Raw genomic sequence first — 26,201 nt, 5'->3', positions numbered from 1 at the left:
GTTTGTGCTCTAGAAATACCTCATAGATACATACATGCAAACATACATACATACAACCCATTCCATCAGAGCTATCTTAAGAAAGCACTTTGTTTAAATTCACAATATAACTAACTATGTGCTCTCAGTGCCTTAGGAGTAATGAAACTGATCAATGTGATATCAATCTTCACATGTTTAAACTTGATAAAGTTATTTAAAAAAGTTAAACGCTCTTTAGAATTGGTTAAAACCCTGTAACAGTTTTTTTTTATAGTAATACAATTAGCTGAACAAGCACCACTATATACAAAAACATAAAAAAATCCCTTCAATAATAGACCTAGTCTTGTTGACCTGATTCCATATCCTATGTCCCAACATTGATTGAGAGAATTAAAAGTTCTTTAATCTCAGGATGTTGATGCCTTGATGGCTCAGTTCGAAGCCATCTGGATTTCCTCTTGATCTCTATCCTGGCAGTGTGTTAACAAAGATCACCTGTTTCATATGTGTTATTTATTTCTAATGCCTCCCTCACGTCAGGCTGCTAACATTTGCACTGTAAAATTCACATTATTAAACCACTCTTTCAGAAACCATGTCTGGAACCTTCCATCCTGGTCAACTTCAGCCTGATATTCTTGATTTCCTTTGTTGTAAAAACCACCAACAAATATTGACATGTGATGTTCAGTCTTTTTACAGGAAAATTCCATTCATATGACTTTTGTCAAACCAGATTCAGAGTAATATGTAGTACAGAGCTGTTCGTCACCTCAGTGCTTGACAAATAGAGGGAGGGTATTATTTCAGTTGATCGAATATTTTCTTTTTGATTGAATTCAATTAGTCCATCTCAGACCTTTTACCTCTATGTTGAGACTAGTATATTGGGCAAATTCTAAAAGTTATTCCCTTTTCCCTAATCTTTTTAATCTCTGTGTGATCCTTCTAGTGTTCCTGTTGCACAAGGTGGGCATTGCACATTTTGCAGTTGCTGAGTGTAGGAGGTAAAAACTATCCTAAACCTGAGAGACTGCCAGACACTTCGGACCCTGTCGTCTTTGGATGAATTCCAACATTAAACAAAATTAAACTTCTCTAACATAGAGGTTCACCTGACTCATAATACTCCTAGATTCTGGGATGGAAAGCTATGACCCAGATCCATCAGTACTTGCCCTAAACCACTCATGACTTGAAAGAATGGAGGCATGCCTTTTGACTCATTCTTAGAGTTTAATAGTGTGATGTACCTAGACAGTCAGAAAAATATTACTCTTTGTCAGTACATTCAAAAGCCATGTCTCATTGTATCATTAATTCCAGAAACAAAAAACAGAAAATTCTGATAGTATTACTGGTTTCCTATGCAGAAAACAATTCACTTTAAATGCCTCTGGATCAGGCAAAGAATTTTCTTTCAACCCATACCCAATGTTTGTCCCAATTGATTCATCAATATCATACTCCCCTTTCACTGAGATCTATCCCCAGTAACCCTTTTACTCCTCCCAGATTTAGAATGGCTCACTCAGGAAATATCACCATTCATGTGAGTAGATCAAAGTATTGAAGCCATTGTCCCTTCTCAGTTATAAATAAGGAACAGTACAACAAATACAAAAAAAACAGCAATTCACTCTCTTTGACTTCAGCTGATAAATGTCCTTAGTTTACTTGGTTGCAGGGCTCTCTAATGCCAAAATACTTAGGGCCTGATTTAAGAAAAGTGGCACTGCATCCAATGAAGCACCACTTTTATTGCGTCCCACTAACACCACTATGTGTGTGCCATATTTAACATACGGCGCACTATGGCGGTAGTTAGGGAACTAGCTTCCACCTTTTTTATGCTAGTTTGGCCCTATGCAGGATTAGCATAGAACATGTTTACGCTATACCTGCAAACCCCATTGAGGCCCGTTATATATAATGGTGTGCCTCCTTTAAACGCCTGCTTTGTGCAGGTTTTAAAAATGCCACAAAAAAAGCTGCAAATAAATCTTTTAGATTTCTTTGTGCCACTTTTGTAAATTCCCCTAATGGGGGAACACCCCCCTTGCATATATGATGCAGGCATAATGTGGCACAAGGGGTTACAAAGTGGCGCAATGCATGCCTTGTGCCACTTTACAAATCTGGCACTGTGATTTTGACCTCATTCTGCCACATTAGCGTAACAAAAAGGTGATACTGATGTGGCACAAGGAGGCACTACGCCCTCCCAAATCAGAGCCTTAATTTTATGGGTATATGCTTCACTTTTATAAGAAACGTTTACAGATAGATTGGTTGAGGCAGGGGTTTTACATGATTCACTGTAAAGGAAAGAGGCAATATGGAGGTCGCAAGGGAAGTTACTGACATTGGAGCACTAAATTCATCAACTACTGGTAATGTGGTGTTTTGTTTTGTAGTTTGTAATTCCCCGTGCCTGAATGTAATGTAATGTGGGTTGGTTATTTACTATTTGCTTAGATAATCTGCAGAGCTTTAAGTAAAACACAATCCTTGCCTACGTTTCTTGATTAGAAATTAAACCGACCATTAAAAAAAAGCAAGGACATTTTTATTTGCTCCTTCACTGCAGCACTTGAACATCCATTCCACATTTATGTAAGAGACTGGTGATTTTTAAGCTAAGAATTATATTATTCTAGCTTTCTCCCTCATAAAGCATGCCCCTCCTCTAACACAAATTGATGAGTGAATACATTTTTCCTGATTTGTTTCTTTAAACACCCCTCTGAGGCATTCTCAGATGTTGGCATGCATGGTTGTAGAAGAAAAGTCTTTGGGTGTTGAAGTAATAAAATGTATTTACGAATGTAACTGTTGTAAAATAGTTTCTAAATATACATGTAAATTATGTTTCAAAAACAAAAGTCTAATAGTTTGTTGAAATACAATCATTTCATTATTTCAGAAAGTATGGATGGATTACAAGTGAACATCTAGCAATGAGGTTGATTGTAGATAAAGGGGGTTATTCTAACTTTGGAGGAGGTGTTAATCCGTCCCAAAAGTGACGGAAAAGTGACGGATTTACCACCAGCCGTATTACGAGTCCATTATATCCTATGGAACTCGTAATACGGCTGGTGGTATATCCGTCACTTTACCGTCACTTTTGGGACGGATTAACACTCCTCCAAAGTTAGAATAACCCCCTAAGACTTTTGTGCCCCAAGAATAACAATTCTACTGTTGAAGTAAAGACCATGAATATGCTAGGAATATTGCCTCATTACATTTATTTATTAGCCATTATTCATAGTCCAAACTAGACCAAGCAGAGTGTTTCACGGAAAGACCAAGGCCCATATTTATACTTTTTTAGCACCACATTTGTGTCATTTTTTGTAAGTTTGCACAGATTTTGCATCAAAAAACTACGCAAATGCGGCGCTAGAAAAGTATAAATATGGACCCAAGTTCCCTATTTTGGGTTACAGAACACAGTTTATGTACAGTATAAGAGCACATAAGGAACAATATCACATAAGAAAGTAATAAACTGGCTAGCAATAATGAGCAGTACTACTATGTATTATAGTATATAAACAGAACCACAACCACAAATAGAGGCATTGTAAAAGCAAACAGGCCTGGCTTTTTGTAAGGGATATGTTTGGCAATAGTTCATGGTGCTTATTTCTCCCAGCTATCCTGGAAGAAAAATCGTATAATGAATCAAATTCATGGGCTACAACAATATGAAAACTGGGATTAGAGCCCCCTTGCTGAACAAACTATATCAACATATTTTAATTGAACCCTAAAAGAAGAGCATTATAAAATTAAGTAAGGGCTGATGTTTGTGTTACAAGTGGTGAACCTAAATGACATACATAGGGGATAGTGCACAGAAGACACTTTTAACAAAGGGTAGTATTTATGTTGTACCTTTAAGAAAGCCTTTGTGTGCATGTGGCTTTACTCTGTGAATGAAAAAGCCAGAAATTCAGCAGTGGGCTACATCATAACAAAATTAATCAAAGGCTTGCCCAAGGGTGCTTAGTGGAAAGCATTTTGCCTTTATATCAGGCTAAAACATCCAAATCACAGAACTTCCTAAACAAAAATGTCATAATTCAGCAATTACAATGCATTTATGTACAAAGTAGAGACCCCAAAGAACACAAATAGACTGTCAATCACATGCTTGGTGTCCTGTTGTGTGTGCAGTGTAGAGAAACTACTATTGAATGCTCTTTCGCTAAAAACTAATGGGAACAAAAATAGGGAAATGTAATCATATACAATATGCTATGACCAATACGCTTGCTCCTGTTAAAACTAAAGGCCAAAAGAAGTAAAACTTTTCTCAACCATGGTTTAATGAGGCACTCAGAACAGCAAAGCAAGGATGCCACAGACATGAACGGAAATGGAGATTAGCCAATGACGTGAGGGAGAAAGAAAAATATAAAGAAAGCATTGCAGAGTATAAAAACAACCACAAGCAATACTGTGGTCATCAATCAGGATTTTTGCGATTCCTTAGCCAGCTTCTTTCAGGAGAAAGTTGAGCTGATTTTTAATGGGTTTTCCACAAGTTGTGTTAGCCAGAACAAGACTAAGGTACTACCTGAGGAAAAAGCAGTGAAGCCCTTTGTAATAAGTTTAACCTGCTAAGGCTAAATGACATGACCTCAATTGTAACCACCACAAAATCTGGATTCCCCCTTGATCCTTGTCCACCCAACATACTCCATCTAGTGCCCAAGGTAGTGACTGCTTACCTCACCAAGATCTTTCATGCCATGTTTAGTGAATGGTAGTTTCTTGGAGTTTCCAAATCTGTGTTGATTCTTCCTTTACTAAAGAAATCGAATTCAAATATACTGGATCACAACAACTACCGACCTATTTCTATGCTTCCTTCCCACTCCAAATTGGTTGAAACGACAATGAACCTACAGCTAGCTGCTTTCATGGAGAATAATCATCTTTTAGACGATACCCAGTTTGGTTTCAGGAAGAATCACAGCACCGAATCGGTGCTGATAGTGGCATCAGAGGAAATTAGAGCTTCTTTAGATCAAGGTTGCAGTGCAGCCCTTATCTTGTTGGACCTGCCTGCGACATTTGACACGGTCAATCATGACATGTTGATTGACAGCCTACAGAGCCTCGTAATAGAAGGTGTAGCACTTCTGTTATGTTAATTTCTTTCAGATCGGGTTAAATGCATAAATGTCAATGGCTTTACATCTGCACCCTATCACCTGCCTTTCAGTGTTCCCCAGGGGTCATCGTTGAGCCCAATGCAGTTCAACCTTTATGTCACTCCTCTGGCAACTCTGATTAAATCTTTCAGACTCTCATTAGGGTCTTATGCAGATGATACTCAGATTGTTGTGTTACTTGTCAAAAACAGTGCCAACATGGGCGACTCTTTCCGGAATTGCATGAATGCAGTCAGTAAATGGATGGACAGCAACTGTCTGACCTCATCTACAGAGGTTATCCTCTTTGGATCCAAAACATCTTTTTGGTCTCCTGATGGGCGGCCGATGAATTAGGCACTCCTCCTACTCCAGCAGATAAGGTTAGACACCTGGGAGTTGTGATGGATAATAAACTCAATTTTAAAACCCAAGGTCACAGTGTTTTCCTTTCTTGCTCTACATACCATCATCAAGATATACTTAAATTATTCCATCTGATCTTTTGAAAACAGTGGTTAATGCTCTAGTCTTATCTAGACTACCCTACTGCTATGGCTTGTACCTCAGTCTTCCAAAGGGCTCCCTTAATAGGCTGCAAATTATACAAAATGTAGCAGCTCGCTTTCTGTTGAAGATTTCAAGATTTCATTCTGCACCATCTGCCATTTGCCGACTCCATTGACTGCTAGTGAACCAGCGTGTTGTATTTAAGACTCTCTGCAATGCCTTTAGGGATAGCCATCATGGACAAGGCCCTGCCTACTTGCCAAGCAGACAGGGGCGGCTCCTCCATTAGGGTGAAGGAGCATTGTCCCCCCCACCAGCAGCGGCAGCTGCAAACCGTTTACTAAAAAACAATAATAAACTATATTTATTATTGTTTTTTAGGAAAAGGGGTGGGCCACAGGCTGTGACGAGCACTGAGGGGGAGTGCATAGCACTCCTACTCAGTGCGCATGTATGTTTGGCTGGCCGTTTCGGGCCGGACAAGCAGACATGTGCAGTAGGCTCTCTCCGGCCAAGCAATGTTTTTGAGCATGTACTATAACGTACTAGTCTAATATTCATAATGATTATATTAATAATAAAAAAGATAATATAAATAACTTTGTTTTTATATTGCGCTTGATGGTGAAATACTGTTATATCTAAGTACAGTTTATAAATATGAGATCCCGGCCCTACATACACATTTGGCTGGACTCTAATTCCCCTGTACTCCAGTTCCCTGATTCATTCTATTTTAATTTTGTTTTCTAATCTGTAGCACCTTCAATTGGCCAAGGTGACATGTACTGCTGTATAAAACTCTTTAAAACAAATAAATAGCTGTTGCTTTTATTTACCACTTAAGGTACTCGTTTTACTCACCTGGGAAGAATGGAATGCTGATTTTGCTTGCTTTTCTTCAAAATGGTGAAACTCAGATCACTGCAGATGACCACAACAAGCGTCATTATGTTCCTCTATCTTGCGGGCTACTGCACAAGTTCTGGGAACCTGGAGAGCAGCATGGAATTTGATGTATGTTGTGAGATCTGGATTGGGTTGTCCAATAAAAGTCAGGGTTGCTCGACTCCAACTCTGACAGATGGAGTTGCTTACAACTGGTGTCCAAGATCTGCTGTACTTCTAGACCACAAACTGAATTAGCCAGTACTCCCCCTTAGCGCTTGCCTGTTAATTGTAATGCAACAGAACAGTGCAAGTCTTAGTCAAGAAGGTGCTGTTGGTTAATGGGAACTTCTTCAGGAGTCCCAGGGTGATCAGCGGTTACTGGGCTACGACCCTGTCAATCTCAGCCATTTACTACTGATACTTTGGGGCGCAACCCTACTATTGGACACAAAATGTAATAACAAGAACACCCCTGTTGAGCAGTTCAATACTTGATCTGGCAGGTCAGCAGGAGCTTTAGAATCTGCCCCTAATAAACATCTGATAACAATCAAGAAATCACTGTCCAGCCAGCACTGTAGTTTGGAAAAGGAAAGTACTACAATACCAGCAAGCATGCTGTAGTGTCTTGCATGATTTAGGACAGAATCTTTCTGGCTCCCAGCAGACTCCATATCAGTGTGACATAATCGCTAGAATGGAATGGAATGAAAGAATGGTTTAGAACATTGAAGTTCTTAGGTACACGCAGAGGAATAAAGACATGTGATTTTACAGCTGTGTGTGTGGCCTAGTCATTGGCGGGTATCCAGGCTGGGCAAGACGCTACAACTGGCGACAAGATAGGGGATAAGAAACCCAAAGAAGAAAGTGGTCTCCTGAAAGTTTGCTGTGGTATAAGCAAACTGCTTGTGCATGCCATGTGTGTTTTCGTCAAAGTGCAGAGTGGACGGTTGGCGTATGTGCAGTCAAAGTGCAACTACAGCCATTGTTCAGTGTGTCAATGGTGTTGCGAGCCACTCACCTGAACTTTCAGTGTTTCAGATGGGGCAATGATAATCCCCGAATCCCAATAAGAACTGAAAGGGCAGCAATAAAGGACACACTGCAACCCTAGGAGTTTCCAAGGAGAAGGGGAGTTGAGATGAGAGAGAAACAGAGAAATACCAAGACATCTGTGTATTCCGATTTCTCTGCTTCGGGCACTGCTGGGCTGAAGGATATCTGGATTCTGGTTCTAGTTTCAGGATACTGGCAATCAGGATTATTCAGATACAAGGGTCTGGACTCTGATTTCCCTGTAATGAAACCACACTTTAAAACAGGAAAAATGAAACAGATCTTTGGTATTAACTAACATCAAGTGTGATTCAAGAATTATTGACATGTGCTCCTGGATTACCTGGGTGAGGAAGTAATTGGTACCGCAATATCTGAAAAACCTGCAATAAATCTCCTATAAAAGTTGGCAAAACCAAGAACTCTCTGGATCTCTTTAACAGAGGTAGGTGACGGCTAAGAAAGAATGGCTTCTACCTTTTTTGAGGCAATTGTGATAACTTCTAGGGGCAGATGGTAACCTAAAAATTCAATGACCTGGAGAGAAATGTAGATTTATCTAATTTAGCATGCAGAAAATGCACTCTCAAATGCTGAAGAATAGTTCTTACGTGCAGGACATGATCCGGTTCAGTCTTAGAGAAAATCCAAATATCTTCTATGTAGACAATTGCACAAACATCCAAGAAGTCATGGAGAACTTTGTCGATAAAATACTGAAATGCCACTGGGCCATTACAGAGACCAAAAGGCATTACAGTATACTCAAGTAGGGCAAAGTTTGTTCTGTATGCTGTTTTCCACTCATCTCCAGGTTTAACACGGTATGAGGTGGTAAGCACTGTGTAGATTTAACTTTGTAAAGATAGTGGGGCCACATACTTGATCTAACAGCACAGGAATGAGTGGTAATGGGTTATGATTTTTAATCATGGGCTTGTTAACTGCACACAAGTTGATACTGACCTGTAATTCCTCATTCTATTGTGAGACAAAAAAGAGAGGTGGAGAAATGAGAGAAGTGGAATGTCTTATGAACCCTTCTTCTAGCATTTAGTACAAATATTTACATAAACGCTGAGTTTCTTGCTTGTTAAGAGCATGCATTCTACTGCATGGGAGTACTACCCCAGGAATGAGATCAATTCTACAATCATACATCCTGTGAGGTGGTAACTGGGTAGCTTTGATAGGATCAGAGACATCTGAAAAGTCAGAATATTCCAGTGGTAATGTGTTAGGGTGAGAATGATGTGCAGCCTCACAATGAATTGGTCTGACTGGTCCTGAGCTTCTTCATAACATTTTGTCTTACCAAGGGGGAAATCCAAAGTTACAATTGTCAGGACCCAATCTAACTTTGGGTTGTGATGCTCTAACCAGGGGTTGTCTAGAATCACACCAAACGTTGTTGTGTCAATAAGATCAAAGATTAACTGTTCTGTGTGAGTGTTATCCCCACCCAAGGTCAGTGGTGGGGTATTAACCCATAGCAGTCCTGAGGAAAGAGCTGAACCATCAACTGCTCTCACGGGTTATGATTTTGTCACTCAGGAGATACCCACTTTTTCAGCCAGGGATAGATCAAGGTAATTTCCAGTGGCCTTGGAGTCAATGAAAACAGGAAGATTATGGCCCTCATTATGACATTGGCGGTAAGTACAGCTTACCGCCATGCTGACTGCCGCCAACATACCGCTGCCGCAGGGAATACCACTATACATATTATGACACACAAATAGCAATCCGTCTCTATACAGACACACACACAAGTCCGCCAGCCCAAAGGTCAGTGATAAACTGGTGGTAGCAAAACCCACACCGTCACGCCAACAGAACTACGCTCACAGCATTATGACCCACGAAACACCGCAGCAAACATTCAATGGTTCTATACCATTGGGGGTACATACCGCCACACTCAAAATACACACAACCTAACAAAACAACATCAAATTGGACAATTTGAATAACACACACCTGACACACATACACACACTACACCCACACCACTATAAAACACACACCCACATTACCCACAACCCTTTATGACTAAAAACAATTGCCACAAGAGAGATAGCAAGACCACAGACAAGACCACAGCCACACGCCACCATCACCTATACACCATCCACGCACCTTACATCACACACCCCAACACATCACCCCACACACCCTCACCCACACCACTCACACTACACCCATGGCACCACAACAACACCCTAGGTTCTCAGAGGAGGAGCTAAGGGTCATGGTGGAGGAAATCATCCGGTTAGAGCCACAGCTATTTGGATCACAGGTGCAGCAGACATCCATTGCTAGGAAGATGGAGCTATGGTGGAGAATCGTGGACAGGGTAAATGCCATGGGACAGCACCCCAGAACAAGGGACAACATCAGGAAGAGGTGGAACGACCAATGGGGGAAGGTGCATTCCGTGGCAGCAAGACACCAAATAGCTGTACAGAGGACTGCCAGTGGACCCCCACCTCCTCCCCCACAACTAACAACATGGGAGGAGCAAGTCTTGGCAATCATGCATCCTGAGGGCCTGGCAGGAGTAGGAGAAGGACTGGACTGGTAAGTCAACTCTCTATTACTATCACCCCCCTATCTGCCTGCCATCACAAACCTCCACCGTTACCCTCACTCCCATCACTCCACCACTTCACACACACCCCACCATCACAACCCACCCCTCCCAATACCAAGCCCTGCATGTAACATCAATGCACAGACCCCCATCACAGACCTGCATGGACACCCATCACTAAACATGCACACTAGAGAGAATCACCTGTAGTGAATCCTAGTTTGTTTTAACGGGATAACAGGAGTTAGCTTAGCTGTAGGCTTGTAAACGTGTGCCCCTGTCACCCAGTGACTTTTAACCTACTTAGCTTGCTCTGTCTTAGTCCATTTAATTATTTACTTCCGTTAAGATGGCGGCCTTGTTTATAGTTAGACCACTTGTTATGGGTTCTATTATCAGTGTCACTGCGCCAAGGCGTCAAGATCAAGCACGAAAGACAAACATACAGTAGGTATTCACACTTAGGGATTTTCCCTCTCTATACTTTCGAGGGATTGTTGATATTAATTGCCGTCCCAAGCATGCCTGTTATCTATTGTTATGAATAACACTTATGTCAGGGGACCTTGTAGATCTGTATAAATACAACACACTTTAGATAGATAATCAGAGGGATTCCGACCAGAGGGCCTCGCCACCATCGCTGATACCAATGCTGCAGTCATCTTGACGCTGACCCAGTCTTCGTGTCCCTGCGGAGTCTGAGATAGAGACCTCATTCCAAGGTAACGAGGGTTGAGGGCTCCTCTCATGGACACGACTTTGGCAGATTAGGTTTAACGAACCCAGCTCTCCTTTAGGTAGGAGGTTAGACCTATTCTCCTTAGGGTACTAGGGCTTATTCCATCTTTTACATATACATATATTTCTTTCATATATTGCACAATGGTGGGGGTCTTTATAACAATGACTCTCTTCTTCACAATATTGTTGCTTGGTATATTCATTATCCTAATCATTGCAGTTCATGCAACTTATCACAAATTGCAGTTATGTTGAATAAAAACTATTATAACTTCACTGCATCTGTGTTATTGCCTTTGTTTGTATGAGACATAATAAATCTATGAGAAAAGGGTAATCTCCGTTTAACCACGACAACCCTGAGATATCGTACTTTGAGTCCATGCGTAAGCGACTGCTACAAATCACCTTTTACTATTGTGTTTCTGGTGAGGTACTGCTAGTAAGCCGGTAAGGTTTGGACAACAGTTACAACTAGTTGTAGGAAGAGACTTAGGGGGTGATTCTGACCCCGGCGGTCTTAGACCGCCGGGGCCTGGGTCGGCGGGAGCACCGCCGACAGGCCGGCGGTGCCCCGCAGGGCATTCTGACCGCGGCGCTTTGGCCGCGGTCAGTGCAGGAAAACCGGCGGTCTCCCGCCGGTTTTCCGCTGCCCCTAAGAATCCTCCAAGGCGGCGCAGCTCGCTGCGCCGCCGAGGGGATTCTGACCCCCCCTACCGCCATCCTGTTCATGGCGGGAAAGCCGCCATGAACAGGATGGCGGTAGGGGGGGTCGCGGGGCCCCTGGGGGCCCCTGCCGTGCCCATGCCAATGGCATGGGCACGGCAGGGGCCCCCGTAAGAGGGCCCCGCAAAGTATTTCAGTGTCTGCCTTGCAGACACTGAAATACGCGACGGGTGCCACTGCACCCGTCGCACCTTCCCACTCCGCCGGCTCGATTACGAGCTGGCATCCTCGTGGGAAGGGAGTTTTTCCCTGGGCTGGCGGGCGGTCTTTTGGAGACCGCCCGCCAGCCCAGGGAAAAACTCATAATACCCTCCGCGGTCTTCTGACCGCGGAGCGGTATAATGGAGGGCGGAATTCTGGCGGGCGGCCTCCGCCGCCCGCCAGAATCAGAATCACCCCCTTAGTCACCTACAAATGAAAGTACTGTCATCCTGAGACCAGCAGTCTTGCTCAGAGCAAGAGTCCAAACTACAACATGGCGCCACCAACGATGGTGTTTAGGCACTAATTTACGGATACCCTGACTATCACTGTCTCACAGACAACAGGTACCCTCAGTACCATTATACGGAGATGTCCGTGGTCTTTGGGAGAATCCTCCTCAGCTGAACAGGTAACACCTAATTAGGCTGTAGGTTGTTCGAGCTCGAACTAATCAAAAGGAAAAGCTTCCCCTATTTTTTGGTGTTCCGTTTCTCTAAACAACTATGGCTAATACCATAGACATTCCTGCAAATGCTAGACATGCACTTACACAACATTTATTAGCGCATGGCCTTACAGAAGAGGGCGGGGATGTTACTCTGATTATAGAAGCGACTGAAGCCTACCAAACAGAAACATTTTACTGTTGGGTTGCCTTTCCTGAGGCTGACCAACGAACGCACACATTTCACACATATGACATTGCAAACGTACCAGTAAGATACGAAGCATACCAGTATCATGAAACATCGCGCACATATCAAGAGCATCAGAACTGGTTTGAAGGCGCCCTACCGCATGTACTACGACAGGTGAGGCTAGGTCCTTTAAGTAATGAAGGGCCTACATGGCCCATGTTTGCCACATATACACCTCACCCAGGCATACAGACAATGCCGATCGCAGATTTACGAATATTATATAATGAATTAGTGGCATTATATAGACGATTGGTTCAGTTCGTAATGCGAACATTGAACACTACACCAGCGCATCCAGCACCACAAGTAGCTGGTGGATATCAATTGGCTACTGGGATTAATCCACAAACAGTGCATACTATTATGGGTAAAGTGCCCACGGAACGGGAAAAAATACCGTTCTGGATTGCCCAGAAAACAAATCAGCTGGAAGCTGTGTTCCCCCATACGGGGCCACAGGAAAAACATAGATTGCTCACTATGTGCTTGCCGTTTGGGATGGTTCCCTCGGTGGATGAATGTGCCACTTGGGGTACAGTCTTCGCTGCCGTTTATACTACCACACATGGTACCCCTACACTTGCCAATTTACAAATACAAAATGAGCATGGGGCTGCACCGGCCCTGGATCTGGGGATGAAATTGATGCGTAACTTTGACGCCGTCTCCTCGATAATACTAAGTAATATTAAAGGGGAAGCGGTGGCACTGGCAATACGCCAGCGTCTCCGGGAAACTCCAAATATGGAACAAGAGAGACAGCTACCGAAAATAAGCTTCGATACCTATACTAGTATAGGACGGGATGGTTTGGGAGCCAAACCAAAAAAATTGGACATACCCTCTACCACCCATAAGGAAGGTACAAAGCAGGCACAAGAGGGCTCTAAAAAGCGCTGGGACAAACAAAAAGATTTCAAAGACAGGAGAAATAAAAGAGCTGATTCTCCACATCCGGAGTACTCCGAAAGGAGGTAAAATCTCAGAAATAGGGATAACATTAGAACTCCAGACAGATATACTGATTCACGTCCTTCTCGTTCCTTTCAGGGCGCACCGGATAAACGTAGCGAGAGAGGAGGCCATCAAGATCGACGTCTGGAATACGTGAAAGAAAAGAAAGACTCGCCACAGTCTACCGTTAAAAAAGAAGAAAAGACTTCTCAGCAAAAGCCACAATTTAAAAAGAAGAAAGTGGCAGCACTGACCGTTAAAAATGCCAGTAGTATTGAGAACACTGTTGAGGAACAAGAGGTGGGCAGTGACTCTGTTGGACAGCGCGGCAGAGGTCACGATATGTCGCGAGAGTCTGAAAGATCATCTGGTTGCGACAGCAACTAGCGATTACATTGCGGTTGAGACAGCAGATGGCCGCGTTCTCCCACCCGATCGGGTTTATGATTTAACGATTCAGGTAGAGGGAGACGTGGAACGCATTACTAGTGATATCCTGTTGGCCGAGAGAGACTGGCCACCTGAACATGTCCGCAAGCTCCCACATGGGGAAGATGTCATTTTGCCTTCTTTCGGAGGCAGACAAAAAAGCCTATGCTGCTGAATGGGCTTTAGCGCAGGCACCTGCACTATACCGTAATCATGTAGGTTGGGACAAGGACTCTCCTTGTCATGTTATTCCCATTAGGTCTACACCGCACCCGCAGCCACAATACCCTGTTAAACATGAATCGAAAGCTCCGGTGACGGAGATACTGTCACAACTTGAATACCAGGGAGTGATTGAGCCCTGTACATCGGCAATGAATAATCCATTATTTCCCGTTGCTAAACCTGATCATTCATATAGAATAGTGGTTGATTATAGACACTTAAATAGTCATACATGCACATATGCTATACAAAATTCACACAGCACAGCGCTGATAAACAATATAATGCGTAAAAAATATAAAACTACATTGGATATATCTAATGGGTTTTTCTGCCAGAATTTAGCACATGAAAGTAGGGACCTAAGTGCATTTTCCTTTGGCTCTCAGCAACGCTTTTGTCGTTTACCCCAAGGCTATAAAAACAGCCCAGGACTGTTTTCAGCCTGTGTAACATCAATATTGCACGAGCTTGATTCTGATGCATTATCGTATGTGGATGATATCTATCTCACTGACGACGCCCTCGACATTCATCTTGCGAGGGTCGATCGGATCATTTTGGGATTTGCAGCCTTCGGTTATAAATGTAATTTTAAGAAAAGCAGGATAGCGTTTCTTAGTGTATTGTTCCTAGGATATGAACTATCAAACAAGGGGAAGAGCCTGGCCCCGCACTTCCTAGAAAAGTGTGCTCAGCTACAGCCTCCGAACACGCTTAAGAAATTACAGTCATTACTGGGTTTCTTTAATTTTGGCAGAACATACATTCCAGATTATGCTGAACGCATCAAACCACTTTATGACTTAATTCAGCCCAACTTTTCTAGCAGGCGATGGACGATTGAACACACACACATCCTTAGGGACATACAACAGGACATGCTGGAAGCTAGACACTTATACACACATGACAATAAAACAAATTTGGTCATCAGAATAATAGCTGGTGCCCTTGGATTTACCTATGTCACCTTTAATGAGGGTGACACAGTGCCGATAGCATACAAATCACATTTGTACTTGAATGCTGAGAAACGTTTTGCTCCTACAGAAAACATTCTGACAGCAGTTCAGATGGCCGTCATAAAGGAGAGGCCATTTGCCCAGGGGAAACGCATTATTGTTGTCTCCCCGGTGCCGGCCTTAGAGGCTGTCACTAAAGCAAGCGTCCCAAACACTAAGGCATTACATCCACGCTGGATTCAATGGGCAATGTCTCTGACCGCCACTGATGTTGATTATGTGTTTGACCCAAGACTTCAGACACAAGAATTTCTCCAGTATGAACAGGAGTACCCCGCTCCTCTACATATATTGCCAATAGACAGTTATGATAGCATTATTTATACTGACGGATCGGCACAACCGGCTGTGGGTACTAAACATCAATACTCTGCAGCTTGCGCAGCCGTGTGCGGGGTAATTGAAGACGGAGTTTTCCATCCTCACAATACCTATACTCAGACCTTAGGGGACTGCACAGCCCAGTTGGCCGAGCTTAAGGCTCTTCTTCTAGTGCTCGAACATTCTGAGCCAGGAACACAGACTTTGATCGTCTGTGATTCATATTACTGCGTCCAGTCATACAATGAATATCTCAATCATTGGAAACTGAACGGGTTTAGAGATTCTAAAGAGAACACCATTAAACACAAAATGTTGTGAGGAAGGGTGGCTGATCTTAAAGATAAGCTTCCATGTGTCCATGTAGTTCATACATTACGACACCAACGTGTAGGAATACACGTTGCCGGCAATACATTGGCTGATGAAGCAGCCAAAGCATCAGTAGCTACGGCTTCTGTGGCTGCAGTGACTCGTTCTCGGACGAGGTTGGATAATGAAATACTGATTGCCGTTAAAGCTTCGGCTACAGGCAAGACCCTTCCGAAAGGATGCCCTACGAACTATACTTATCATATCAGTGCACAGAATGTTGCTTTTGCAACGATTCCTGAGGTAGGTGATCGAGTGATCCCCAATGAAGACCAAAGATTAGAGCTGATTACAGCTGCACATGAGGGTGTCGCTTCTGCACATGCTGGTATACAGGCCACTATAACAATACTACAACAACGATACTGGTGGCCTGGTCTATGAAGACGGACTAAACAATATGTCCTTTGCTGTGACATTTGTCAGCAGATTAAGGGCTCAAATATCAAACGCCCTCCGCAGACATCCCTCTTAGTGTCAGACAAGCCACTCCATTGTGTGTACCTGGACCATTTTGGTCCCTTGCATCCTGATGGTGCATATAAATACATTCTAGTGGCTGTAGATTCCTGTTCTAGATTCCTGTGGGAATGGCCACAGCGGTCGGCTGACGCCCGGACTGTTATAAAAGATTTGCTGATCTTTATCAGTACATGTGCGGTTGCAGCATTCCATTCGGACCAGGGCCCTGCATTTGCCTCTAAAGCTTTCAGGGACACCATGAGAACTATGGGTGTTGAACTCCATTACTCCTCACCATACCATCCCGAGGGAAATTCGGTCGTGGAGAGGCGGAATCGTGATCTAAAGCAGTCCTTAACAGCTCGAGTATTAGGTTCAGGCCGCAGTTGGTTACATCACCTATATGGGGTCCAGAGAGCACTGAATAATCTGCCAAGACGGTCCTTGGGGGGAAAGTCTCCATATGAGGTTCTCTTTGGGACACCTATGTATGTACCCGATCTTGATGCCCCTGGTATGGTGGCAGCAGAAACACCGTTTGACATAAAAGAACGTCTCACTGTTTTACAGGAGCTTCAGCGATTCCGTGATGATAAATCATCTGCAAGTGCTGCCACCTTGGGAATAAGGGAATTGGCGAAAACTTCGACTGGCTGGATTCCTAACGTAGGGGATCTGGTTCGTAAAAAGATCGTTGTGAAAAGAAATTTGGTCCATCATACAGAGCACCTGTACCGGTCTTGGGGATAAAAGGCACCAGGACTGTCATCCTTCCACCATTGTCTGGTTCCAAATCAAACAGATTCATCTCCATTGATGACATCAAATTACACCATGTGGCCGATTCTTCACAGTAGACCAGGAGGTCCCTTGGGTAGTTCCCGATCCCCTCTCACTACCCAACAGGACATCCATCTACATAGTAGGATGAATATCACTACTACTGACTATGCAACTATGTCAACTGCTGTTCAGGACACTTCCTCGACCATGGGGAGGGCGGAAAATGAACTTTTGTTGGTTCCAGTAACAACTTCGGTGACCACCCCGCTTCAGGATTTGGCTGTATTTCACATGAACACTTCCACGGCTAATGACGTTGTCTATCAAGAACTTCCACGAGCGGTGGATGAGAATTCACCGGGTCCTGTGTTTGCAGAGACTTCCTCTGGCTATTTTGTAGACATTGATGATTTTTCTTCAGATTCATCCTCAACTGAGACTGACAAACTTTCGAGTAGTAGCAAATTCTATCGATTGCTTAAGAAGAACTATTTGATATATCCATGGAACTATCTATGATTCTGTTTGACATTTATTGCATTATTTTTATGGATTGGTTTTGTGACTGTTTTCTTTTTACTGATTAATGGTCACTATATCACTGATCGCTCCTCTGTGGAGCCTGTTGATGAAATTTTAACACCACATCATTCTTCACATAAGGACCGTCGTGATTTGTCCCCTGTCAATATTACAGCTATTCCAATTCCTGATGGGATTGTATGGGACAAAGTTCTGTTCGATATATATGGGCCTACAGAGATAATTCAAATACCATACGTGTTCAAAATTTCAATGTCTGATGTTATTACACCTAATGTTGTCTCTGATGATTGGGATGTCCAAACAGTTGATTCAATGCTAACTGAAATGAAGGACTACTCCGCTTTTGGAAGTGATGATGTATATGATTATACAATGAATTATGGGGAAATGTTCTGCTATAACAATTGGGGACATCACTACCTGCACCGTGCAACTAGATATAGGCCTCTCTTTAACTACACACAATGGGAACACTGTTCAACACCACAGGTGGGGAGTCCAAAGTATTACAGTGACAAATTCACATACTTTTCTGGGCATGATACAAAGAAAGCTGAATGGTATTATTTTAAATTACCTCCAGGGCAATTTAGAAAACTTTTGCTAACAGAAACGAAACTGATTTATTCAGATCCCTTTGTTTCCCGGCTCTCGATTGAGGGTTACGAATATTGGAAAAACACTATCGATTTGAAGAGTGTATGGGGGACACAAGATTGGCAAATACAGGGTAGGGAAGCTTTGTTTCGAGCATGCTTGATTCCTGTGCAAATGATTTTTTTAAATGACACAGTTGAGCAGACATCATGTCTGGGGTTAGCAAAAATTAAAGATCTGAACACGCCCAGTATCCCTACCCTGACAACATTTAGAGATTGGCAACACTTTCTTAATGTTTCAGAGGATAGGCTAGATACAATGGTTAAGGCTGGTGCTTATAATTCTTCACATTCCCGTCCCGGCGGATGGTTGGTATGGCCCACCGACACTGATGAGTGTCAAAGGCGTTTTTTGGACTCTTCAGGGGTTTTTTCCATTCATAGGCCAGACCCTCGCTTTCTATCAGGTCAACATACTGGTATAATTACAACATACAGTGTGGGTAAGCTGTGCCAGCAATGGGTGCAGACAAACACTTTAACAGCGGTTAAACAACACCTGAACACTCTTTCTGACAGTATAGACTTACAGGATTTCCTATTAGGTCCTAGGAAACAACGCTCAAAACGGTTTTTATGTGCTATGTATAATGAAATTTGGAAACTTTCCCAAATTGAGGCTGCTGCACGTTTAAGGCAACTTGATAAGGAGAATTTGGAAAAAACATTGGCTGTTGTCGACAATGGCATGAACACGCTGTCAAACAGGATTTATTCACTGTCAAATATAGTGTCATCTGCTATTGATATCACTCAGACTGATTTGTCCCGGTTATATCATGGGCAAACACAGCTACGTTCCATCATGCAGCTGGGTTGGGCATTGCAGACACTGAGAAGTGGCCACATTCCATGGAAATACATTAATGGGAGTGAACTATTCGCTGCTTTAAATTTTTCCAGGGAACAAGAGACAATGGCTAAAAGGGAGGCTCGTTTCACCTTGCTTCAAGTAGAGAAGTTAGATAAGTTGCCCTTCACGGTAGCAGAGAGTCCTTCAACTATCTGTCTCTCACACGGCATTATTAATTTACCGTTTTCGACCTTTCGTTTCTCGAGCTGCCTGAAACATCTTCCAGTGGGACGATATGAACGGCTAGGAGATAGCTTTATTAAGGAAGAGTGGGAGTTGCCCTTTGAGTATCGATGTTTGAACGGTGAACAGGAGGTCTTTCTTAGCAGAAGTGAATGTGAGACTGCTGTTCGTCATTCCATGATATGCAAACTGGTGTCTCTTCATGGTCTTTGCAATGCGGGGGTTCCAAATTTGGCCTGTTTTCTAAAGGGTACTCCCGTCCCCTTGATTCGTTCAGTGTTTCATGTACTTTCTAATGGGAGTTATGTTCTACTGAACGATGACATCTGTTGCGGCTTGCGACCTGGAATTGCCTACGCAATCTCAGTCACGAAGGTCGTTACGTGTTGTGGCCATGTTTTGTTTCCCCCCACATGAGAGATACAAGTATCTGAATTGTGGCCCCACATTGATACTATTAATGTGAACTATGACAAGTTGAGTAGACTAAAGGCGCTATTGTTTCAGAAACAGGTCGCCTTGACATCCGCAAAAGAGACTTATGCTCTCCAGATTGCGAGATCATTAGCCGAGATACAATCCCTTTTAAATACCGATTTGCCCAAAAACTTTGGAGAGCTGGTATCCAGAATATTCAATGCTTCAAGCACAACTGGGATTGTTCATTTCTTTAAGGCTGTCGGGTCTGGTTTCATGTCCATCTTCCAGACTGTCTTAGGAGTCATCCCATCAGCCATCCATTCTCTCTTTTCCAGTGTGTTTGGTGGCTCTCCAATTATTTTGGCTTTAATTGGCGGACTGCTACTGCTATTTTTTCTGATTCGCGGTGGTTGTGTTTTTCCAGCGACACAGAGCAATGGAGCCGCTCCCGTCAACCCCGCTGTGCAGTGAACGCATGGTTCGGATCTTCGGTACACCTTTGCTGGTGGAACTGGAGTTTGACTGGTCATTGTCATTCCGGCCTCTACTCTGGTGTGTACAACCGGTATTCCGCTGCATATGGTGTCTCTTTGAACATCTGCCTATGGTCTGTCTTTCTGTTGCACCAACATCTCCTGTGGACCTCGAACTGCTGATGTCCCCGATGAGGGTTCATACACGGTCATGTCCCTTGAGACTCAGGTTTCTCCGCGAGGCCACCTATGAGCCTTCTGTTATAAAATCTAACATGGATGAGGACACTGCAGCGAGGGTCGATACACCGGTGAATGTGGCTCACTTCTGCCCTGTGAATCCGTTTGTCCGTCCAGCTCTCGATTTCACTTCAGACGATGTTGACTCGTTCTTAAGATCCTTGAATGGTGACTTCGATTACATTCTTCAAGATCCTGCATATAACACATGATTTGATGAATTTGCTTACCAGTTCCTGGTTCCAAAATAAGCGATTATACTAAAAGTTTGCTATACTTGTCGTGGTTAATATTAACATCTCTGTATGTTTTTTAAACGAATTTTAACACACAGCAATTATTTTGTCATTAAGTACATTTTTTAGCTCACTTATGTCAGGGGACCTTGTAGATCTGTATAAATACAACACACTTTAGATAGATAATCAGAGGGATTCCGACCAGAGGGCCTTGCCACCATCGCTGATGCCAATGCTGCAGTCATCTTGACGCTGACCCAGTCTTCGTGTCCCTGCGGAGTCTGAGATAGAGACCTCATTCCAAGGTAACGCGGTTGGGGGCTCCTCTCATGGACACGACTTTGGCAGATTAGGTTTAACAAACACAGCTCTCCTTTAGGTAGGAGGTTAGACCTATTCTCCTTAGGGTACTAGGGCTTATTCCATATTTTACATATATTTCTTTCATATATTGCACAATGGTGGGGGTCTTTATAACAATGACTCTCTTCTTCACAATATTGTTGCTTGGTATATTCATTATCCTAATCATTGCAGTTCATGCAACTTATCACAAATTGCAGTTATGTTGAATAAAAACTATTTTTTGCTTCATAGCATCTGTGTTATTGCCTTTGTTTGTATGAGACATAATAAATCTATGAGAAAAGGGTAATCTCCGTTTAACCACGACAACCCTGAGATATCGTACTTTGAGTCCATGCGTAAGCGACTGCTACAAATCACCTTTTACTATTGTGTTTCTGGTGAGGTGCTGCTAGTAAGCCGGTAAGGTTTGGACAACAGTTACAACTAGTTGTAGGAAGAGACTTAGGGGGTCATTCCGACCCCGGCGGGCGGCGAGTGCCGCCCGCTGGGCGGAGACCGCCAAAAGACCGCACCGCGGTCAAATGACTGCGGCGGTCATTCTGACTTTCCCGCTGGGCGGGCGGGCGACCGCCAAAAGGCCGCCCGCCCGCCCAGCGGGAAAGACCCAGCAACGATGAAGCCGGCTCCGAATGGAGCCGGCGGAGTTGCTGGGGTGCGACGGGTGCAGTGGCACCCGTCGCGATTTTCAGTGTCTGCAAAGCAGACACTGAAAATCATTATGGGGCCCTGTTAGGGGGCCCCTGCACTGCCCATGCCAGTGGCATGGGCAGTGCAGGGGCCCCCAGGGGCCCCCCAACACCCGTTTACGCCAGCCTGGTTCTGGCGGTGAAAACCGCCAGAAACAGGCTGGCGGGAAGGGGGTCGGAATCCCCATGGTGGCGCTGCTTGCAGCGCCGCTATGGAGGATTCATTTGGCCAGGGGAAAACCGGCGGGAAACCGCCGGTTTCCCTTTTCTGACCGCGGCTTTACCGCCGCGGTCAGAATTGGCCAGGAAGCACCGCCAGCCTGTTGGCGGTGCTTCCGTGGTCGTTGACCCTGGCGGTCAATGACCGCCAGGGTCAGAATGACCCCCCTTAGTCACCTACAAACGAAAGTACTGTCATCCTGAGACCAGCAGTCTTGCTGAGAGCAAGAGTCCAAACTACGACACACCTACCCCACCAAATAACTACTCACACAAGGCAAAGCTGCCAGGGCAATAACAGCCATAGAGGGCAACACACCCATGCACAAGATGACACACACAGAAACAATAACGCTGCATTTACATCCCCACAGGTCCCCCACCCAACGCCACCGGAGAGGAGGTGCCAGCAACATCCAGTCTACCCCCAGAAGAGGTCCACAGTGATGACAGCAGCTCTGGACACCTGGATCTGGATGACCAACCTATCCCTTCACGGATTTCCGGACAGTCGGTTACCCAGGCACAGTCCCATACCACCACAGAGTCTCCCCCTCAGGAAACACAAGCACAGTACCCACCCAGCGGGCCCATACCTCTGTTCCCAGGACACATCAATCAGCAATGTGTCCGCCACTACAGGGACCCCAGGGAACACCACAAACACAGGACGATTAGGGACCTGGGGTCAGTGTCAGTGGGCACACGGTTCAGGGGACAGAGGCACAGGACAACAGGGAAGCTGGGAGGACTGCTGTACGACAGGGGGAGGACAGGCCCAGGGAATCGCCTCTCCAGGAGGCACTCACCAACATCCGGGGAGCATACCACCATTCCCAGGAGACGATGGGCAAGATCCTGGAAAAGTTGCAGGAGACCCAGCGGCTGCAATATGGACAATATCTGGGGATCAGGGAGGACTTGAAGGACATCAACACCACCCTGGTCACCATTGCAGGGGTGCTGGCAGACATGGCCAACACCATGAGGGAGGCAGTGGCACACCAGCAGGCCCCTGACACTAGCCAAACCAATGAACAACCTTCCACCTCCGCTGCCGCTATTGGACAGGAGGCCCCACCACAGGAACAACAGGCCACCAGCACCCCACTGCCTGCAGAAGGAGAACCACCCCACAAACGGTCCCTGCAACCCAGACAGAAGCCAGAGACTATTGCCAAGACCCCCACCAGGAAATAAGACTTTCCTGATTGTCATCCTTGTGTCCCACTCTGTCAACCTGTCCACCTTGAACTGCCATTGCTCCACTTCCTATGCCCCCTTGGACAATGCACCTTTGATCTGCATAGATTCAACTCTATCCTGGACATTCCTCCACCATCACCCCAGCTCATTGCACAGCCCCCTCTACTTATTAGCATTTAAATAAACACCATTTGAATAAATACAAGTATGGAGACTGTCAAATGATTGAACTATGTATTAGTTTAACAAGCTTTAAACACTGCAATACAAGTATACGGTAATGTATACACAGGAATGACCTGTATTTGACTGCAGTCAACACATCAGGAGCGATAGTGGGGCACAAATATCTGAAAATAGAGATGCCAAAGGATACAGTAAGTGGCCATAGAAGTGGTAAAATCAGCCTGCCAGTGACAATGTCAAACACAAAACTGTCAATGTAAAGTGAATTTACAGTGTCTTACCAGTGTGTCATTGGAAGCATTGTCGTATTATTGCACTTCTGTTGTCCTCATCCTCACCCTCTGCCTCCTCATCTTCTCTGTCCACAGGGTCCACTGCTGCCACATGCCCATCTCCAGCCTCACCCACCTGCAGAAAAGGCACCTGGTGACGTAAGGCAAGGTTGTGCAACATACAACATGCCACGATGATCTGGCACACCTTCTTGGGTGAGTAATACAGTGATCCACCTGTTAGATGGAAGCAACGAAACCTGGCCTTCAGAAGGCCGAATGTCCTTTCTATTATTATTCTTTTTCGCCCATGTGCCTCATTGTACCATTCCTCTGCCCTTGTCCTGGGATTCCTCACAGGGGTCAGTAGCCATGAGAGGTTGGGGTAACCAGAGTCACCTGCAAATATTGAGGGACAACTGTTAGGCACACACTAAGCCTTAGGGTCCACACCATACCCATACACCAAAAACCTACTGGGTGGGAACCAGGGCTCACCTATTAGACACACCCGGTGCCTCTGGAGTTGAGCCATCACATATGGGATGCTGCTATTCCTCAGGATAAAGCCATCATGCACACACCCAGGATACTTTGCACTGACATTGAGATGTACTGGTCCGCCAGGCACACTATCTGCAAATTCATGAGTGAAAGCTCTTTCGATTTCTGAACACCTGTTCATTTCTCCAGGTGGGGGGGGAGGGACAAATGCAATATGTGTACCATCAATAGCCCCAATAATGTTGGGAATATGTCCTGTTGCATATAAATCAGCTTATACTATGGCCAAATCCTCCACCTGGGGGAAAACGATGTAGCTGCACATGTGTTTAATAGGGCAGACAACACTCTGGTCAGCACTATTGAGAACATTGAATGAGCCATTCCTGCTGCGAAGCCCACTGTCACTTGGAAAGAGCCAGTTTCCAGGAAATGGAGCACAGATAGGACTTGCACAAGAGGGGGGATCCCAGTGGGGTGACAGATAGCAGATATCAGGTCAGGTTCCAATTGGGCACAGAGCTCTGTGATTGTGGCGCTGTCCAGTCTATAGGTGAGGATAAGGTGCCTGTCCTCCATTGTTGCCAAGTCCACTAGGGGCCTGTACACAGGGGGATGGCTCCATCTCCTATTCATCCGTAGCAGTTGCAATCTATGGGGCAAGCGGTGAGCAGCTGGTCAGTATTCCATATTTCCAAACACTACACTGCATTGCATGTTGTGACTGTAACAGTATATTGTTGGATATGCTCAAATGGTGTCTATGTGTACTGTGATGCAATTAGGTGTCATGGCCTGCCCCCCCCCTGAAATGGCGTCCGCCTGTCCTGTATGGAGGGACAGATGGAAATGAGGTAATTCCACTAACATTGTGCGCTGTTGCGGGAGGCGGGCGAGAACCGCTGTGCAACTCCATATTAGATACCATTCAGCCCTATGGGTTGCAGTGGCAAACGGTACGCACCGCCACGGATGTGACTGCCATTTTCTATCTGTTCACTCACTTGCTACCTGACCTTCAACAGGAGAGGACCTACACTGCAAATGCTGCTGTGACCTGTGTCTGGAACTGACCTTGGCTCGTGTCGCTGGGGAAAGGGCCCCTGCCTTCACCACTGTGGAGTTGGCGAGACTGGTGGATGGGTTCCTACCCCAGTACCGAATGCTGTAAGGCCTCCAGACCAACAGGTGAGTGCACTGTGAGCACGATGCATGGGGCATGAATGCATGGACTGCTGTGTGTGAGGGCCTTGTGTAGGGGGGGTTGGTGGAAGTCCCCTGGGCAGCATGCTGCATGAATGGCGGACAATGTCTGTGCGTAAGGGGATGTGAGGGCTATGGTAGGCCATGAGTGTAACAGGCAGGACGGTCTTACTGATACCTTTTCCTATGTGTATTTCTCTGCAGGTCAGCGCCCATCAAAAAAACGGTATCTGGCATGCCATCGCCAAGGACGTGCGGACCCTGGTGGTCTATGGCAGGCGGAGCACCCACTGTCGGAAATGGTGGGAGGACCTGAGACGCTAGGCATGGAAGACGGCGGAGGCCCAGCTGGGGATGGCTTCCCAATGAGGAAGGGGTGCCTGTCGAACCCTGACCCCCCTGATGGCCTGCATACTGGCGGTGGCCTATCTGGAGCTGGATGGGTGCTTGGGGGCATCACAGCAGCCACAAGGGGGAGAGTACAGTGCCCCAATATACTACTTGTGCGTGTTGGGGTGGCATCCGGGTGGGGGATGTGGGCCTGTGGGTGCCCCTAGGCCAAGCCGGACATTGCAGGGTAGGGCCCATGTTGGGCAGGGTCTGATGTAAACCTCCTCCAACCAAGCTAGTAGGCATCCACTACTGGGCAGGTTTCTGTGGGTCGCAGGTATGCTACAATTGGCGTTAGGTATCCCTGTCCATGGGCTGGTGACTAGCATTGTGACTCTTAGTGTATTGCCTAGTGCGTAGGGCTGTTCCCTGTATGTGTGTGTCATGTACGCCAACGG

This window comes from Pleurodeles waltl, chromosome 8 (assembly GCF_031143425.1).
Source record: "Pleurodeles waltl isolate 20211129_DDA chromosome 8, aPleWal1.hap1.20221129, whole genome shotgun sequence".
NCBI lineage: Eukaryota > Metazoa > Chordata > Amphibia > Caudata > Salamandridae > Pleurodeles > Pleurodeles waltl.
The sequence above is the reverse complement of the archived record's forward strand: the minus strand, read 5'-3'. Positions refer to the sequence as shown.